A 19,336-nucleotide genomic window follows, 5' to 3' on the forward strand; every position below is an offset into this window, starting at 1 on the left:
GATGCAATGCTATCTTTCTAGCTCTCCCTTTTTACTTCCTTTTGGATAAACAGACATATTAGGCAAGCATTTTGGAGCTTTCACCTAAATAACTACAGGTGGTGAGATAAGCTGCACAATATAATTGACCTTTCAGTATATTGTTGCACACACACCATCTATTTAGCAAATGCCCTTGTTATCAACAGCAGCCTTTTAAACTCACCTGAGCTAACAGGTATGTGCGCTGGTTACTCTGCTGCGCTTAAAATTTCTTTTTTGGTTTGCTACAATGCCTTTTCTGAAACGTTGTCTCCTTCTGCTGGAACACTGACTTCTTTCATTTAATGCCTGCAGACTATAAAAGAGAACCCAACCCAAAAAGTTTGGTTGATTAGTCTGTGGCATTCTGTTAAACTGTTGCTTATGGCGGTCTCTGTGAGCTTCTCAGCGACATTCAGCCAGCCAGGTATCCTGCCTGCAGTAGATGGAATGTGGCAATGGAACGCTGGCTGCGCGTGTCATAATAGGCTCTGAGCCTTTATATACCTGTGCACAGCAGCAGCCACCTTCAGTCTGCTGCTGGACAGCCAGCAGCAGCAGCAGCAGGAGAGGTATGTAATCAGGAGCCCTCCTGCTAAGGGTAGACAGCTGCTCGTTCCACCCCACCCCCCGCCTTAATTGGTTCTCCTCCCTTCCAACGGTGTTGAGGCGGGTGGGAACAGCAGGGGGTGAAGGTGCTGTGTTTAAAGAGGTGGAGTTATGCAGATCTAAAACGCGTGGATTGCAGCAGCAGCAAGCCGAAAAGTGCAGGCATGTAAGGGATCTAGAGGTTGACAACATGTCTTCTTAACGGGAGTCCAGGAGCTCATCTCCACAAATGGACTTTTCAGGATCCTTGGGTGGCTCCGTAGTTTGAAACCAATTCTGGTTATCGCTTCTCGGCCTTTTGGCTAAGATCAAGTGTAGTATCTGTTCTTATCAGTTTAATATCTGATACGTCCCCTATCTGGGGACCATATATTAAATGGATTTTTAGAACAGGGAGATGGAAAAAGAGCTTGCTCTGTCCACTCCACGCATTGACCTGGTATTGCAGTATCTCCAGGACCGGTGCACCCCTTCTTTAATGCAGTTTCTAAAATCAGAAAGAATTGAATTCAATGTTTTTTGTTCATTTTGCTTGTTTGTCGGATTTTGGGATGGACTCTTTGGCTTTGCTTTTCTTCTCCTCATTGGATTTTTCATGTTCAAAGTTGCAGAAGCCAGATTACAAGCTCATTTTGGTTCAACTTCAGCAACTGTGCATTGCATTGCCATGTAATGTGATGCAATGCTATCTTTCTAGCTCTCCCTTTTTACTTCCTTTTGGATAAACAGACATATTAGGCAAGCATTTTGGAGCTTTCACCTAAATAACTACAGGTGGTGAGATAAGCTGCACAATATAATTGACCTTTCAGTATATTGTTGCACACACACCATCTATTTAGCAAATGCCCTTGTTATCAACAGCAGCCTTTTAAACTCACCTGAGCTAACAGGTATGTGCGCTGGTTACTCTGCTGCGCTTAAAATTTCTTTTTTGGTTTGCTATAATGCCTTTTCTGAAACGTTGTCTCCTTCTGCTGGAACACTGACTTCTTTCATTTAATGCCTGCAGACTATAAAAGAGAACCCAACCCAAAAAGTTTGGTTGATTAGTCTGTGGCATTCTGTTAAACTGTTGCTTATGGCGGTCTCTGTGAGCTTCTCAGCGACATTCAGCCAGCCAGGTATCCTGCCTGCAGTAGATGGAATGTGGCAATGGAACGCTGGCTGCGCGTGTCATAATAGGCTCTGAGCCTTTATATACCTGTGCACAGCAGCAGCCACCTTCAGTCTGCTGCTGGACAGCCAGCAGCAGCAGCAGCAGGAGAGGTATGTAATCAGGAGCCCTCCTGCTAAGGGTAGACAGCTGCTCGTTCCACCCCACCCCCCGCCTTAATTGGTTCTCCTCCCTTCCAACGGTGTTGAGGCGGGTGGGAACAGCAGGGGGTGAAGGTGCTGTGTTTAAAGAGGTGGAGTTATGCAGATCTAAAACGCGTGGATTGCAGCAGCAGCAAGCCGAAAAGTGCAGGCATGTAAGGGATCTAGAGGTTGACAACATGTCTTCTTAACGGGAGTCCAGGAGCTCATCTCCACAAATGGACTTTTCAGGATCCTTGGGTGGCTCCGTAGTTTGAAACCAATTCTGGTTATCGCTTCTCGGCCTTTTGGCTAAGATCAAGTGTAGTATCTGTTCTTATCAGTTTAATATCTGATACGTCCCCTATCTGGGGACCATATATTAAATGGATTTTTAGAACAGGGAGATGGAAAAAGAGCTTGCTCTGTCCACTCCACGCATTGACCTGGTATTGCAGTATCTCCAGGACCGGTGCACCCCTTCTTTAATGCAGTTTCTAAAATCAGAAAGAATTGAATTCAATGTTTTTTGTTCATTTTGCTTGTTTGTCGGATTTTGGGATGGACTCTTTGGCTTTGCTTTTCTTCTCCTCATTGGATTTTTCATGTTCAAAGTTGCAGAAGCCAGATTACAAGCTCATTTTGGTTCAACTTCAGCAACTGTGCATTGCATTGCCATGTAATGTGATGCAATGCTATCTTTCTAGCTCTCCCTTTTTACTTCCTTTTGGATAAACAGACATATTAGGCAAGCATTTTGGAGCTTTCACCTAAATAACTACAGGTGGTGAGATAAGCTGCACAATATAATTGACCTTTCAGTATATTGTTGCACACACACCATCTATTTAGCAAATGCCCTTGTTATCAACAGCAGCCTTTTAAACTCACCTGAGCTAACAGGTATGTGCGCTGGTTACTCTGCTGCGCTTAAAATTTCTTTTTTGGTTTGCTACAATGCCTTTTCTGAAACGTTGTCTCCTTCTGCTGGAACACTGACTTCTTTCATTTAATGCCTGCAGACTATAAAAGAGAACCCAACCCAAAAAGTTTGGTTGATTAGTCTGTGGCATTCTGTTAAACTGTTGCTTATGGCGGTCTCTGTGAGCTTCTCAGCGACATTCAGCCAGCCAGGTATCCTGCCTGCAGTAGATGGAATGTGGCAATGGAACGCTGGCTGCGCGTGTCATAATAGGCTCTGAGCCTTTATATACCTGTGCACAGCAGCAGCCACGTTCAGTCTGCTGCTGGACAGCCAGCAGCAGCAGCAGCAGGAGAGGTATGTAATCAGGAGCCCTCCTGCTAAGGGTAGACAGCTGCTCGTTCCACCCCACCCCCCGCCTTAATTGGTTCTCCTCCCTTCCAACGGTGTTGAGGCGGGTGGGAACAGCAGGGGGTGAAGGTGCTGTGTTTAAAGAGGTGGAGTTATGCAGATCTAAAACGCGTGGATTGCAGCAGCAGCAAGCCGAAAAGTGCAGGCATGTAAGGGATCTAGAGGTTGACAATATGTCTTCTTAACGGGAGTCCAGGAGCTCATCTCCACAAATGGACTTTTCAGGATCCTTGGGTGGCTCCGTAGTTTGAAACCAATTCTGGTTATCGCTTCTCGGCCTTTTGGCTAAGATCAGGTGCAGTGATCTACCAGTTGCTGCCTTGGCCTTGGCTAGGAGGTGCCCAGGGTACCCGGCTCCTTGGCCTGGGGGGATCGCTTTGTCTAACGGCAGGGCTTCACCCTCCTGCTGCTATTGGGGAGTCGGATTAGTCCCTGGGCAACGAGAGGCGATCATTGTGTCACCACACATAGCTGTGGGGGGCAGTTCTTTTGGAGGAAGAAGATGGAGTTGACGAGGAAGAGGAACTGTTTACGGTTCTATGTGAAGACGGAGTTAGAGGATTTTTCGTTGGAGGAGAATCAGATCTTGGATATTCTGTTCAAGTATGGGGCGATCATTGAAGAGGACATTTTTTGTATGCAAGAAATCAAGTTTAAAAAGGTATTTGACGTAACACTGAAGTCTGAAGAAAAGTGTATTTGTCTTCTCAAGAATTGGGAAGGAAAAGAAATTGGAGTTAATGCTCTTTTTGCTGGAAGGCCGAAAAAGGTGGTTATCTGTATGGATGACCCCTTTGTAGAGATGGAGGAAGTGATGGAGTTTTTGAAGCCATGGAGTATTTTGGTAAAATTCCAGAAGGACTACTTAAATAAAGTGGGAGTCTGGAATGGGAAGAGAAGTTTCCTAGTTTGGGAAAATGGACAAAATGAACTAAGTTTAGGAAGGATTGTTATAAATGGTAAATGTGGATTCAGTTATGTGGAAAATGGTAAAAGAAGAATTGATAATGGGAAACCTGGATTTTGTTATGAGGAAGGTGGGAAAAAAGAGGAGAAAGGGAAAAAGATATTTGAAGAATCGTTTGAAGATTGTAAAGAGAAAGAAGACAAAGATATACAAGTAGTTGAAAATAAGAAGGAGTTTGTGGGAGAGAAGCAGGAATTCTCAGGAGTTGGGGAATCTATGTTTTGCAGACTGGAGAGAGTACCTAGAAGTAAAGACGTTAAGGAAAAAAGGAAGGTGGATGATAAGGGAAAAGAGAAAGTAATGCAGGATTGTGTTGATACCAGTGCTGAAGCTGAAGAAGATGAAAAGATTTTGCTGCAAGGTTTTGACTGGAAATTGTTGGACATGTCATGGAGGAAGAAGAAACGTGGAAGAAGAAAAATGTTGAGTTGATGTTTTTGTTGGAAGTTTTTTGTTGTTGATGTAAGGATATGTTATGTTATGTTTTATTTATTAATTATCATTAAATTTTCTTAAAAAAAACAAAAAGTTGAATTCGGATGATGAAGGCGTAGGCGACATTTTTTTGGTTATCCATGCAAATGGAATTTAATTTATGTCGCGTCTTCTGACGCATTCAATTAAAAAAATCTGTTCTTATCAGTTTAATATCTGATACGTCCCCTATCTGGGGACCATATATTAAATGGATTTTTAGAACAGGGAGATGGAAAAAGAGCTTGCTCTGTCCACTCCACGCATTGACCTGGTATTGCAGTATCTCCAGGACCGGTGCACCCCTTCTTTAATGCAGTTTCTAAAATCAGAAAGAATTGAATTCAATGTTTTTTGTTCATTTTGCTTGTTTGTCGGATTTTGGGATGGACTCTTTGGCTTTGCTTTTCTTCTCCTCATTGGATTTTTCATGTTCAAAGTTGCAGAAGCCAGATTACAAGCTCATTTTGGTTCAACTTCAGCAACTGTGCATTGCATTGCCATGTAATGTGATGCAATGCTATCTTTCTAGCTCTCCCTTTTTACTTCCTTTTGGATAAACAGACATATTAGGCAAGCATTTTGGAGCTTTCACCTAAATAACTACAGGTGGTGAGATAAGCTGCACAATATAATTGACCTTTCAGTATATTGTTGCACACACACCATCTATTTAGCAAATGCCCTTGTTATCAACAGCAGCCTTTTAAACTCACCTGAGCTAACAGGTATGTGCGCTGGTTACTCTGCTGCGCTTAAAATTTCTTTTTTGGTTTGCTACAATGCCTTTTCTGAAACGTTGTCTCCTTCTGCTGGAACACTGACTTCTTTCATTTAATGCCTGCAGACTATAAAAGAGAACCCAACCCAAAAAGTTTAGTTGATTAGTCTGTGGCATTCTGTTAAACTGTTGCTTATGGCGGTCTCTGTGAGCTTCTCAGCGACATTCAGCCAGCCAGGTATCCTGCCTGCAGTAGATGGAATGTGGCAATGGAACGCTGGCTGCGCGTGTCATAATAGGCTCTGAGCCTTTATATACCTGTGCACAGCAGCAGCCACCTTCAGTCTGCTGCTGGACAGCCAGCAGCAGCAGCAGCAGGAGAGGTATGTAATCAGGAGCCCTCCTGCTAAGGGTAGACAGCTGCTCGTTCCACCCCACCCCCCGCCTTAATTGGTTCTCCTCCCTTCCAACGGTGTTGAGGCGGGTGGGAACAGCAGGGGGTGAAGGTGCTGTGTTTAAAGAGGTGGAGTTATGCAGATCTAAAACGCGTGGATTGCAGCAGCAGCAAGCCGAAAAGTGCAGGCATGTAAGGGATCTAGAGGTTGACAACATGTCTTCTTAACGGGAGTCCAGGAGCTCATCTCCACAAATGGACTTTTCAGGATCCTTGGGTGGCTCCGTAGTTTGAAACCAATTCTGGTTATCGCTTCTCGGCCTTTTGGCTAAGATCAAGTGTAGTATCTGTTCTTATCAGTTTAATATCTGATACGTCCCCTATCTGGGGACCATATATTAAATGGATTTTTAGAACAGGGAGATGGAAAAAGAGCTTGCTCTGTCCACTCCACGCATTGACCTGGTATTGCAGTATCTCCAGGACCGGTGCACCCCTTCTTTAATGCAGTTTCTAAAATCAGAAAGAATTGAATTCAATGTTTTTTGTTCATTTTGCTTGTTTGTCGGATTTTGGGATGGACTCTTTGGCTTTGCTTTTCTTCTCCTCATTGGATTTTTCATGTTCAAAGTTGCAGAAGCCAGATTACAAGCTCATTTTGGTTCAACTTCAGCAACTGTGCATTGCATTGCCATGTAATGTGATGCAATGCTATCTTTCTAGCTCTCCCTTTTTACTTCCTTTTGGATAAACAGACATATTAGGCAAGCATTTTGGAGCTTTCACCTAAATAACTACAGGTGGTGAGATAAGCTGCACAATATAATTGACCTTTCAGTATATTGTTGCACACACACTATCTATTTAGCAAATGCCCTTGTTATCAACAGCAGCCTTTTAAACTCACCTGAGCTAACAGGTATGTGCGCTGGTTACTCTGCTGCGCTTAAAATTTCTTTTTTGGTTTGCTACAATGCCTTTTCTGAAACGTTGTCTCCTTCTGCTGGAACACTGACTTCTTTCATTTAATGCCTGCAGACTATAAAAGAGAACCCAACCCAAAAAGTTTGGTTGATTAGTCTGTGGCATTCTGTTAAACTGTTGCTTATGGCGGTCTCTGTGAGCTTCTCAGCGACATTCAGCCAGCCAGGTACCCTGCCTGCAGTAGATGGAATGTGGCAATGGAACGCTGGCTGCGCGTGTCATAATAGGCTCTGAGCCTTTATATACCTGTGCACAGCAGCAGCCACCTTCAGTCTGCTGCTGGACAGCCAGCAGCAGCAGCAGCAGGAGAGGTATGTAATCAGGAGCCCTCCTGCTAAGGGTAGACAGCTGCTCGTTCCACCCCACCCCCCGCCTTAATTGGTTCTCCTCCCTTCCAACGGTGTTGAGGCGGGTGGGAACAGCAGGGGGTGAAGGTGCTGTGTTTAAAGAGGTGGAGTTATGCAGATCTAAAACGCGTGGATTGCAGCAGCAGCAAGCCGAAAAGTGCAGGCATGTAAGGGATCTAGAGGTTGACAATATGTCTTCTTAACGGGAGTCCAGGAGCTCATCTCCACAAATGGACTTTTCAGGATCCTTGGGTGGCTCCGTAGTTTGAAACCAATTCTGGTTATCGCTTCTCGGCCTTTTGGCTAAGATCAGGTGCAGTGATCTACCAGTTGCTGCCTTGGCCTTGGCTAGGAGGTGCCCAGGGTACCCGGCTCCTTGGCCTGGGGGGATCGCTTTGTCTAACGGCAGGGCTTCACCCTCCTGCTGCTATTGGGGAGTCGGATTAGTCCCTGGGCAACGAGAGGCGATCATCGTGTCACCACACATAGCTGTGGGGGGCAGTTCTTTTGGAGGAAGAAGATGGAGTTGACGAGGAAGAGGAACTGTTTACGTTTCTATGTGAAGACGGAGTTAGAGGATTTTTCGTTGGAGGAGAATCAGATCTTGGATATTCTGTTCAAGTATGGGGCGATCATTGAAGAGGACATTTTTTGTATGCAAGAAATCAAGTTTAAAAAGGTATTTGACGTAACACTGAAGTCTGAAGAAAAGTGTATTTGTCTTCTCAAGAATTGGGAAGGAAAAGAAATTGGAGTTAATGCTCTTTTTGCTGGAAGGCCGAAAAAGGTGGTTATCTGTATGGATGACCCCTTTGTAGAGATGGAGGAAGTGATGGAGTTTTTGAAGCCATGGAGTATTTTGGTAAAATTCCAGAAGGACTACTTAAATAAAGTGGGAGTCTGGAATGGGAAGAGAAGTTTCCTAGTTTGGGAAAATGGACAAAATGAACTAAGTTTAGGAAGGATTGTTATAAATGGTAAATGTGGATTCAGTTATGTGGAAAATGGTAAAAGAAGAATTGATAATGGGAAACCTGGATTTTGTTATGAGGAAGGTGGGAAAAAAGAGGAGAAAGGGAAAAAGATATTTGAAGAATCGTTTGAAGATTGTAAAGAGAAAGAAGACAAAGATATACAAGTAGTTGAAAATAAGAAGGAGTTTGTGGGAGAGAAGCAGGAATTCTCAGGAGTTGGGGAATCTATGTTTTGCAGACTGGAGAGAGTACCTAGAAGTAAAGACGTTAAGGAAAAAAGGAAGGTGGATGATAAGGGAAAAGAGAAAGTAATGCAGGATTGTGTTGATACCAGTGCTGAAGCTGAAGAAGATGAAAAGATTTTGCTGCAAGGTTTTGACTGGAAATTGTTGGACATGTCATGGAGGAAGAAGAAACGTGGAAGAAGAAAAATGTTGAGTTGATGTTTTTGTTGGAAGTTTTTTGTTGTTGATGTAAGGATATGTTATGTTATGTTTTATTTATTAATTATCATTAAATTTTCTTAAAAAAAACAAAAAGTTGAATTCGGATGATGAAGGCGTAGGCGACATTTTTTTGGTTATCCATGCAAATGGAATTTAATTTATGTCGCGTCTTCTGACGCATTCAATTAAAAAAATCTGTTCTTATCAGTTTAATATCTGATACGTCCCCTATCTGGGGACCATATATTAAATGGATTTTTAGAACAGGGAGATGGAAAAAGAGCTTGCTCTGTCCACTCCACGCATTGACCTGGTATTGCAGTATCTCCAGGACCGGTGCACCCCTTCTTTAATGCAGTTTCTAAAATCAGAAAGAATTGAATTCAATGTTTTTTGTTCATTTTGCTTGTTTGTCGGATTTTGGGATGGACTCTTTGGCTTTGCTTTTCTTCTCCTCATTGGATTTTTCATGTTCAAAGTTGCAGAAGCCAGATTACAAGCTCATTTTGGTTCAACTTCAGCAACTGTGCATTGCATTGCCATGTAATGTGATGCAATGCTATCTTTCTAGCTCTCCCTTTTTACTTCCTTTTGGATAAACAGACATATTAGGCAAGCATTTTGGAGCTTTCACCTAAATAACTACAGGTGGTGAGATAAGCTGCACAATATAATTGACCTTTCAGTATATTGTTGCACACACACCATCTATTTAGCAAATGCCCTTGTTATCAACAGCAGCCTTTTAAACTCACCTGAGCTAACAGGTATGTGCGCTGGTTACTCTGCTGCGCTTAAAATTTCTTTTTTGGTTTGCTACAATGCCTTTTCTGAAACGTTGTCTCCTTCTGCTGGAACACTGACTTCTTTCATTTAATGCCTGCAGACTATAAAAGAGAACCCAACCCAAAAAGTTTGGTTGATTAGTCTGTGGCATTCTGTTAAACTGTTGCTTATGGCGGTCTCTGTGAGCTTCTCAGCGACATTCAGCCAGCCAGGTATCCTGCCTGCAGTAGATGGAATGTGGCAATGGAACGCTGGCTGCGCGTGTCATAATAGGCTCTGAGCCTTTATATACCTGTGCACAGCAGCAGCCACCTTCAGTCTGCTGCTGGACAGCCAGCAGCAGCAGCAGCAGGAGAGGTATGTAATCAGGAGCCCTCCTGCTAAGGGTAGACAGCTGCTCGTTCCACCCCACCCCCCGCCTTAATTGGTTCTCCTCCCTTCCAACGGTGTTGAGGCGGGTGGGAACAGCAGGGGGTGAAGGTGCTGTGTTTAAAGAGGTGGAGTTATGCAGATCTAAAACGCGTGGATTGCAGCAGCAGCAAGCCGAAAAGTGCAGGCATGTAAGGGATCTAGAGGTTGACAACATGTCTTCTTAACGGGAGTCCAGGAGCTCATCTCCACAAATGGACTTTTCAGGATCCTTGGGTGGCTCCGTAGTTTGAAACCAATTCTGGTTATCGCTTCTCGGCCTTTTGGCTAAGATCAAGTGTAGTATCTGTTCTTATCAGTTTAATATCTGATACGTCCCCTATCTGGGGACCATATATTAAATGGATTTTTAGAACAGGGAGATGGAAAAAGAGCTTGCTCTGTCCACTCCACGCATTGACCTGGTATTGCAGTATCTCCAGGACCGGTGCACCCCTTCTTTAATGCAGTTTCTAAAATCAGAAAGAATTGAATTCAATGTTTTTTGTTCATTTTGCTTGTTTGTCGGATTTTGGGATGGACTCTTTGGCTTTGCTTTTCTTCTCCTCATTGGATTTTTCATGTTCAAAGTTGCAGAAGCCAGATTACAAGCTCATTTTGGTTCAACTTCAGCAACTGTGCATTGCATTGCCATGTAATGTGATGCAATGCTATCTTTCTAGCTCTCCCTTTTTACTTCCTTTAGGATAAACAGACATATTAGGCAAGCATTTTGGAGCTTTCACCTAAATAACTACAGGTGGTGAGATAAGCTGCACAATATAATTGACCTTTCAGTATATTGTTGCACACACACTATCTATTTAGCAAATGCCCTTGTTATCAACAGCAGCCTTTTAAACTCACCTGAGCTAACAGGTATGTGCGCTGGTTACTCTGCTGCGCTTAAAATTTCTTTTTTGGTTTGCTACAATGCCTTTTCTGAAACGTTGTCTCCTTCTGCTGGAACACTGACTTCTTTCATTTAATGCCTGCAGACTATAAAAGAGAACCCAACCCAAAAAGTTTGGTTGATTAGTCTGTGGCATTCTGTTAAACTGCTGCTTATGGCGGTCTCTGTGAGCTTCTCAGCGACATTCAGCCAGCCAGGTACCCTGCCTGCAGTAGATGGAATGTGGCAATGGAACGCTGGCTGCGCGTGTCATAATAGGCTCTGAGCCTTTATATACCTGTGCACAGCAGCAGCCACCTTCAGTCTGCTGCTGGACAGCCAGCAGCAGCAGCAGCAGGAGAGGTATGTAATCAGGAGCCCTCCTGCTAAGGGTAGACAGCTGCTCGTTCCACCCCACCCCCCGCCTTAATTGGTTCTCCTCCCTTCCAACGGTGTTGAGGCGGGTGGGAACAGCAGGGGGTGAAGGTGCTGTGTTTAAAGAGGTGGAGTTATGCAGATCTAAAACGCGTGGATTGCAGCAGCAGCAAGCCGAAAAGTGCAGGCATGTAAGGGATCTAGAGGTTGACAACATGTCTTCTTAACGGGAGTCCAGGAGCTCATCTCCACAAATGGACTTTTCAGGATCCTTGGGTGGCTCCGTAGTTTGAAACCAATTCTGGTTATCGCTTCTCGGCCTTTTGGCTAAGATCAAGTGTAGTATCTGTTCTTATCAGTTTAATATCTGATACGTCCCCTATCTGGGGACCATATATTAAATGGATTTTTAGAACAGGGAGATGGAAAAAGAGCTTGCTCTGTCCACTCCACGCATTGACCTGGTATTGCAGTATCTCCAGGACCGGTGCACCCCTTCTTTAATGCAGTTTCTAAAATCAGAAAGAATTGAATTCAATGTTTTTTGTTCATTTTGCTTGTTTGTCGGATTTTGGGATGGACTCTTTGGCTTTGCTTTTCTTCTCCTCATTGGATTTTTCATGTTCAAAGTTGCAGAAGCCAGATTACAAGCTCATTTTGGTTCAACTTCAGCAACTGTGCATTGCATTGCCATGTAATGTGATGCAATGCTATCTTTCTAGCTCTCCCTTTTTACTTCCTTTTGGATAAACAGACATATTAGGCAAGCATTTTGGAGCTTTCACCTAAATAACTACAGGTGGTGAGATAAGCTGCACAATATAATTGACCTTTCAGTATATTGTTGCACACACACCATCTATTTAGCAAATGCCCTTGTTATCAACAGCAGCCTTTTAAACTCACCTTAGCTAACAGGTATGTGCGCTGGTTACTCTGATGCGCTTAAAATTTCTTTTTTGGTTTGCTACAATGCCTTTTCTGAAACGTTGTCTCCTTCTGCTGGAACACTGACTTCATTCATTTAATGCCTGCAGACTATAAAAGAGAACCCAACCCTAAAAGTTTGGTTGATTAGTCTGTGGCATTCTGTTAAACTGTTGCTTATGGCGGTCTCTGTGAGCTTCTCAGCGACATTCAGCCAGTCAGGTATCCTGCCTGCAGTAGATGGAATGTGGCAATGGAACGCTGGCTGCGCGTGTCATAATAGGCTCTGAGCCTTTATATACCTGTGCACAGCAGCAGCCACCTTCAGTCTGCTGCTGGACAGCCAGCAGCAGCAGCAACAGGAGAGGTATGTAATCAGGAGCCCTCCTGCTAAGGGTAGACAGCTGCTCGTTCCACCCCACCCCCCGCCTTAATTGTTTCTCCTCCCTTCCAACGGTGTTGAGGCGGGTGGGAACAGCAGGGGGTGAAGGTGCTGTGTTTAAAGAGGTGTAGTTATGCAGATCTAAAACGCGTGGATTGCAGCAGCAGCAAGCCGAAAAGTGCAGGCATGTAAGGGATCTAGAGGTTGACAACATGTCTTCTTAACGGGAGTCCAGGAGCTCATCTCCACAAATGGACTTTTCAGGATCCTTGGGTGGCTCCGTAGTTTGAAACCAATTCTGGTTATCGCTTCTCGGCCTTTTGGCTAAGATCAAGTGTAGTATCTGTTCTTATCAGTTTAATATCTGATACGTCCCCTATCTGGGGACCATATATTAAATGGATTTTTAGAACAGGGAGATGGAAAAAGAGCTTGCTCTGTCCACTCCATGCATTGACCTGGTATTGCAGTATCTCCAGGACCGGTGCACCCCTTCTTTAATGCAGTTTCTAAAATCAGAAAGAATTGAATTCAATGTTTTTTGTTCATTTTGCTTGTTTGTCGGATTTTGGGATGGACTCTTTGGCTTTGCTTTTCTTCTCCTCATTGGATTTTTCATGTTCAAAGTTGCAGAAGCCAGATTACAAGCTCATTTTGGTTCAACTTCAGCAACTGTGCATTGCATTGCCATGTAATGTGATGCAATGCTATCTTTCTAGCTCTCCCTTTTTACTTCCTTTTGGATAAACAGACATATTAGGCAAGCATTTTGGAGCTTTCACCTAAATAACTACAGGTGGTGAGATAAGCTGCACAATATAATTGACCTTTCAGTATATTGTTGCACACACACCATCTATTTAGCAAATGCCCTTGTTATCAACAGCAGCCTTTTAAACTCACCTGAGCTAACAGGTATGTGCGCTGGTTACTCTGCTGCGCTTAAAATTTCTTTTTTGGTTTGCTACAATGCCTTTTCTGAAACGTTGTCTCCTTCTGCTGGAACACTGACTTCTTTCATTTAATGCCTGCAGACTATAAAAGAGAACCCAACCCAAAAAGTTTGGTTGATTAGTCTGTGGCATTCTGTTAAACTGTTGCTTATGGCGGTCTCTGTGAGCTTCTCAGCGACATTCAGCCAGCCAGGTATCCTGCCTGCAGTAGATGGAATGTGGCAATGGAACGCTGGCTGCGCGTGTCATAATAGGCTCTGAGCCTTTATATACCTGTGCACAGCAGCAGCCACCTTCAGTCTGCTGCTGGACAGCCAGCAGCAGCAGCAGCAGGAGAGGTATGTAATCAGGAGCCCTCCTGCTAAGGGTAGACAGCTGCTCGTTCCACCCCACCCCCCGCCTTAATTGGTTCTCCTCCCTTCCAACGGTGTTGAGGCGGGTGGGAACAGCAGGGGGTGAAGGTGCTGTGTTTAAAGAGGTGGAGTTATGCAGATCTAAAACGCGTGGATTGCAGCAGCAGCAAGCCGAAAAGTGCAGGCATGTAAGGGATCTAGAGGTTGACAACATGTCTTCTTAACGGGAGTCCAGGAGCTCATCTCCACAAATGGACTTTTCAGGATCCTTGGGTGGCTCCGTAGTTTGAAACCAATTCTGGTTATCGCTTCTCGGCCTTTTGGCTAAGATCAAGTGTAGTATCTGTTCTTATCAGTTTAATATCTGATACGTCCCCTATCTGGGGACCATATATTAAATGGATTTTTAGAACAGGGAGATGGAAAAAGAGCTTGCTCTGTCCACTCCACGCATTGACCTGGTATTGCAGTATCTCCAGGACCGGTGCACCCCTTCTTTAATGCAGTTTCTAAAATCAGAAAGAATTGAATTCAATGTTTTTTGTTCATTTTGCTTGTTTGTCGGATTTTGGGATGGACTCTTTGGCTTTGCTTTTCTTCTCCTCATTGGATTTTTCATGTTCAAAGTTGCAGAAGCCAGATTACAAGCTCATTTTGGTTCAACTTCAGCAACTGTGCATTGCATTGCCATGTAATGTGATGCAATGCTATCTTTCTAGCTCTCCCTTTTTACTTCCTTTTGGATAAACAGACATATTAGGCAAGCATTTTGGAGCTTTCACCTAAATAACTACAGGTGGTGAGATAAGCTGCACAATATAATTGACCTTTCAGTATATTGTTGCACACACACTATCTATTTAGCAAATGCCCTTGTTATCAACAGCAGCCTTTTAAACTCACCTGAGCTAACAGGTATGTGCGCTGGTTACTCTGCTGCGCTTAAAATTTCTTTTTTGGTTTGCTACAATGCCTTTTCTGAAACGTTGTCTCCTTCTGCTGGAACACTGACTTCTTTCATTTAATGCCTGCAGACTATAAAAGAGAACCCAACCCAAAAAGTTTGGTTGATTAGTCTGTGGCATTCTGTTAAACTGTTGCTTATGGCGGTCTCTGTGAGCTTCTCAGCGACATTCAGCCAGCCAGGTATCCTGCCTGCAGTAGATGGAATGTGGCAATGGAACGCTGGCTGCGCGTGTCATAATAGGCTCTGAGCCTTTATATACCTGTGCACAGCAGCAGCCACCTTCAGTCTGCTGCTGGACAGCCAGCAGCAGCAGCAGCAGGAGAGGTATGTAATCAGGAGCCCTCCTGCTAAGGGTAGACAGCTGCTCTTTCCACCCCACCCCCCGCCTTAATTGGTTCTCCTCCCTTCCAACTGTGTTGAGGCGGGTGGGAACAGCAGGGGGTGAAGGTGCTGTGTTTAAAGAGGTGGAGTTATGCAGATCTAAAACGCGTGGATTGCAGCAGCAGCAAGCCGAAAAGTGCAGGCATGTAAGGGATCTAGAGGTTGACAATATGTCTTCTTAACGGGAGTCCAGGAGCTCATCTCCACAAATGGACTTTTCAGGATCCTTGGGTGGCTCCGTAGTTTGAAACCAATTCTGGTTATCGCTTCTCGGCCTTTTGGCTAAGATCAGGTGCAGTGATCTACCAGTTGCTGCCTTGGCCTTGGCTAGGAGGTGCCCAGGGTACCCGGCTCCTTGGCCTGGGGGGATCGCTTTGTCTAACGGCAGGGCTTCACCCTCCTGCTGCTATTGGGGAGTCGGATTAGTCCCTGGGCAACGAGAGGCGATCATCGTGTCACCACACATAGCTGTGGGGGGCAGTTCTTTTGGAGGAAGAAGATGGAGTTGACGAGGAAGAGGAACTGTTTACGGTTCTATGTGAAGACGGAGTTAGAGGATTTTTCGTTGGAGGAGAATCAGATCTTGGATATTCTGTTCAAGTATGGGACGATCATTGAAGAGGACATTTTTTGTATGCAAGAAATCAAGTTTAAAAAGGTATTTGACGTAACACTGAAGTCTGAAGAAAAGTGTATTTGTCTTCTCAAGAATTGGGAAGGAAAAGAAATTGGAGTTAATGCTCTTTTTGCTGGAAGGCCGAAAAAGGTGGTTATCTGTATGGATGACCCCTTTGTAGAGATGGAGGAAGTGATGGAGTTTTTGAAGCCATGGAGTATTTTGGTAAAATTCCAGAAGGACTACTTAAATAAAGTGGGAGTCTGGAATGGGAAGAGAAGTTTCCTAGTTTGGGAAAATGGACAAAATGAACTAAGTTTAGGAAGGATTGTTATAAATGGTAAATGTGGATTCAGTTATGTGGAAAATGGTAAAAGAAGAATTGATAATGGGAAACCTGGATTTTGTTATGAGGAAGGTGGGAAAAAAGAGGAGAAAGGGAAAAAGATATTTGAAGAATCGTTTGAAGATTGTAAAGAGAAAGAAGACAAAGATATACAAGTAGTTGAAAATAAGAAGGAGTTTGTGGGAGAGAAGCAGGAATTCTCAGGAGTTGGGGAATCTATGTTTTGCAGACTGGAGAGAGTACCTAGAAGTAAAGACGTTAAGGAAAAAAGGAAGGTGGATGATAAGGGAAAAGAGAAAGTAATGCAGGATTGTGTTGATACCAGTGCTGAAGCTGAAGAAGATGAAAAGATTTTGCTGCAAGGTTTTGACTGGAAATTGTTGGACATGTCATGGAGGAAGAAGAAACGTGGAAGAAGAAAAATGTTGAGTTGATGTTTTTGTTGGAAGTTTTTTGTTGTTGATGTAAGGATATGTTATGTTATGTTTTATTTATTAATTATCATTAAATTTTCTTAAAAAAAACAAAAAGTTGAATTCGGATGATGAAGGCGTAGGCGACATTTTTTTGGTTATCCATGCAAATGGAATTTAATTTATGTCGCGTCTTCTGACGCATTCAATTAAAAAAATCTGTTCTTATCAGTTTAATATCTGATACGTCCCCTATCTGGGGACCATATATTAAATGGATTTTTAGAACAGGGAGATGGAAAAAGAGCTTGCTCTGTCCACTCCACGCATTGACCTGGTATTGCAGTATCTCCAGGACCGGTGCACCCCTTCTTTAATGCAGTTTCTAAAATCAGAAAGAATTGAATTCAATGTTTTTTGTTCATTTTGCTTGTTTGTCGGATTTTGGGATGGACTCTTTGGCTTTGCTTTTCTTCTCCTCATTGGATTTTTCATGTTCAAAGTTGCAGAAGCCAGATTACAAGCTCATTTTGGTTCAACTTCAGCAACTGTGCACTGCATTGCCATGTAATGTGATGCAATGCTATCTTTCTAGCTCTCCCTTTTTACTTCCTTTTGGATAAACAGACATATTAGGCAAGCATTTTGGAGCTTTCACCTAAATAACTACAGGTGGTGAGATAAGCTGCACAATATAATTGACCTTTCAGTATATTGTTGCACACACACTATCTATTTAGCAAATGCCCTTGTTATCAACAGCAGCCTTTTAAACTCACCTGAGCTAACAGGTATGTGCGCTGGTTACTCTGCTGCGCTTAAAATTTCTTTTTTGGTTTGCTACAATGCCTTTTCTGAAACGTTGTCTCCTTCTGCTGGAACACTGACTTCTTTCATTTAATGCCTGCAGACTATAAAAGAGAACCCAACCCAAAAAGTTTGGTTGATTAGTCTGTGGCATTCTGTTAAACTGTTGCTTATGGCGGTCTCTGTGAGCTTCTCAGCGACATTCAGCCAGCCAGGTATCCTGCCTGCAGTAGATGGAATGTGGCAATGGAACGCTGGCTGCGCGTGTCATAATAGGCTCTGAGCCTTTATATACCTGTGCACAGCAGCAGCCACCTTCAGTCTGCTGCTGGACAGCCAGCAGCAGCAGCAGCAGGAGAGGTATGTAATCAGGAGCCCTCCTGCTAAGGGTAGACAGCTGCTCGTTCCACCCCACCCCCCGCCTTAATTGGTTCTCCTCCCTTCCAACTGTGTTGAGGCGGGTGGGAACAGCAGGGGGTGAAGGTGCTGTGTTTAAAGAGGTGGAGTTATGCAGATCTAAAACGCGTGGATTGCAGCAGCAGCAAGCCGAAAAGTGCAGGCATGTAAGGGATCTAGAGGTTGACAATATGTCTTCTTAACGGGAGTCCAGGAGCTCATCTCCACAAATGGACTTTTCAGGATCCTTGGGTGGCTCCGTAGTTTGAAACCAATTCTGGTTATCGCTTCTCGGCCTTTTGGCTAAGATCAGGTGCAGTGATCTACCAGTTGCTGCCTTGGCCTTGGCTAGGAGGTGCCCAGGGTACCCGGCTCCTTGGCCTGGGGGGATCGCTTTGTCTAACGGCAGGGCTTCACCCTCCTGCTGCTATTGGGGAGTCGGATTAGTCCCTGGGCAACGAGAGGCGATCATCGTGTCACCACACATAGCTGTGGGGGGCAGTTCTTTTGGAGGAAGAAGATGGAGTTGACGAGGAAGAGGAACTGTTTACGGTTCTATGTGAAGACGGAGTTAGAGGATTTTTCGTTGGAGGAGAATCAGATCTTGGATATTCTGTTCAAGTATGGGACGATCATTGAAGAGGACATTTTTTGTATGCAAGAAATCAAGTTTAAAAAGGTATTTGACGTAACACTGAAGTCTGAAGAAAAGTGTATTTGTCTTCTCAAGAATTGGGAAGGAAAAGAAATTGGAGTTAATGCTCTTTTTGCTGGAAGGCCGAAAAAGGTGGTTATCTGTATGGATGACCCCTTTGTAGAGATGGAGGAAGTGATGGAGTTTTTGAAGCCATGGAGTATTTTGGTAAAATTCCAGAAGGACTACTTAAATAAAGTGGGAGTCTGGAATGGGAAGAGAAGTTTCCTAGTTTGGGAAAATGGACAAAATGAACTAAGTTTAGGAAGGATTGTTATAAATGGTAAATGTGGATTCAGTTATGTGGAAAATGGTAAAAGAAGAATTGATAATGGGAAACCTGGATTTTGTTATGAGGAAGGTGGGAAAAAAGAGGAGAAAGGGAAAAAGATATTTGAAGAATCGTTTGAAGATTGTAAAGAGAAAGAAGACAAAGATATACAAGTAGTTGAAAATAAGAAGGAGTTTGTGGGAGAGAAGCAGGAATTCTCAGGAGTTGGGGAATCTATGTTTTGCAGACTGGAGAGAGTACCTAGAAGTAAAGACGTTAAGGAAAAAAGGAAGGTGGATGATAAGGGAAAAGAGAAAGTAATGCAGGATTGTGTTGATACCATTGCTGAAGCTGAAGAAGATGAAAAGATTTTGCTGCAAGGTTTTGACTGGAAATTGTTGGACATGTCATGGAGGAAGAAGAAACGTGGAAGAAGAAAAATGTTGAGTTGATGTTTTTGTTGGAAGTTTTTTGTTGTTGATGTAAGGATATGTTATGTTATGTTTTATTTATTAATTATCATTAAATTTTCTTAAAAAAAACAAAAAGTTGAATTCGGATGATGAAGGCGTAGGCGACATTTTTTTGGTTATCCATGCAAATGGAATTTAATTTATGTCGCGTCTTCTGACGCATTCAATTAAAAAAATCTGTTCTTATCAGTTTAATATCTGATACGTCCCCTATCTGGGGACCATATATTAAATGGATTTTTAGAACAGGGAGATGGAAAAAGAGCTTGCTCTGTCCACTCCACGCATTGACCTGGTATTGCAGTATCTCCAGGACCGGTGCACCCCTTC

General features: G+C 43.5%; 11 non-coding genes across 11 annotated transcripts; all 11 read left to right on the forward strand.

Annotated features, from left to right (window-relative positions):
- Window positions 1-912: 912 nt before the first annotated feature.
- LOC141201792 (U2 spliceosomal RNA) lies at window positions 913-1,103 on the forward strand. The gene has a single exon (XR_012273089.1). It is a non-coding gene; the product is annotated as a U2 spliceosomal RNA (small nuclear RNA).
- A 1,115-nt stretch (window positions 1,104-2,218) lies between these two features.
- On the forward strand, window positions 2,219-2,409 carry LOC141201793 (U2 spliceosomal RNA). Its single transcript, XR_012273090.1, has one exon. It is a non-coding gene; the product is annotated as a U2 spliceosomal RNA (small nuclear RNA).
- Window positions 2,410-4,821: 2,412 nt separating this feature from the next.
- LOC141202504 (U2 spliceosomal RNA) lies at window positions 4,822-5,008 on the forward strand. The gene has a single exon (XR_012273776.1). It is a non-coding gene; the product is annotated as a U2 spliceosomal RNA (small nuclear RNA).
- A 1,115-nt stretch (window positions 5,009-6,123) lies between these two features.
- Window positions 6,124-6,314, forward strand: LOC141201795 (U2 spliceosomal RNA). The gene has a single exon (XR_012273091.1). It is a non-coding gene; the product is annotated as a U2 spliceosomal RNA (small nuclear RNA).
- A 2,412-nt stretch (window positions 6,315-8,726) lies between these two features.
- LOC141202505 (U2 spliceosomal RNA) lies at window positions 8,727-8,913 on the forward strand. The gene has a single exon (XR_012273777.1). It is a non-coding gene; the product is annotated as a U2 spliceosomal RNA (small nuclear RNA).
- A 1,115-nt stretch (window positions 8,914-10,028) lies between these two features.
- LOC141201797 (U2 spliceosomal RNA) lies at window positions 10,029-10,219 on the forward strand. Its single transcript, XR_012273093.1, has one exon. It is a non-coding gene; the product is annotated as a U2 spliceosomal RNA (small nuclear RNA).
- A 1,115-nt stretch (window positions 10,220-11,334) lies between these two features.
- LOC141201798 (U2 spliceosomal RNA) lies at window positions 11,335-11,525 on the forward strand. Its single transcript, XR_012273094.1, has one exon. It is a non-coding gene; the product is annotated as a U2 spliceosomal RNA (small nuclear RNA).
- A 1,115-nt stretch (window positions 11,526-12,640) lies between these two features.
- On the forward strand, window positions 12,641-12,831 carry LOC141202207 (U2 spliceosomal RNA). The gene has a single exon (XR_012273489.1). It is a non-coding gene; the product is annotated as a U2 spliceosomal RNA (small nuclear RNA).
- A 1,115-nt stretch (window positions 12,832-13,946) lies between these two features.
- On the forward strand, window positions 13,947-14,137 carry LOC141201799 (U2 spliceosomal RNA). Its single transcript, XR_012273095.1, has one exon. It is a non-coding gene; the product is annotated as a U2 spliceosomal RNA (small nuclear RNA).
- Window positions 14,138-16,549: 2,412 nt separating this feature from the next.
- Window positions 16,550-16,736, forward strand: LOC141202506 (U2 spliceosomal RNA). The gene has a single exon (XR_012273778.1). It is a non-coding gene; the product is annotated as a U2 spliceosomal RNA (small nuclear RNA).
- Window positions 16,737-19,148: 2,412 nt separating this feature from the next.
- LOC141202508 (U2 spliceosomal RNA) lies at window positions 19,149-19,335 on the forward strand. Its single transcript, XR_012273779.1, has one exon. It is a non-coding gene; the product is annotated as a U2 spliceosomal RNA (small nuclear RNA).
- The last annotated feature ends 1 nt before the right edge of the window (window position 19,336 follows it).

The sequence above is a fragment of the Phyllobates terribilis genome, unplaced genomic scaffold (genome assembly GCF_046119375.1).
Source record: "Phyllobates terribilis strain yellow unplaced genomic scaffold, ASM4611937v1 Scaffold_123__1_contigs__length_5148117, whole genome shotgun sequence".
Taxonomy (NCBI): Eukaryota; Metazoa; Chordata; class Amphibia; order Anura; family Dendrobatidae; genus Phyllobates; species Phyllobates terribilis.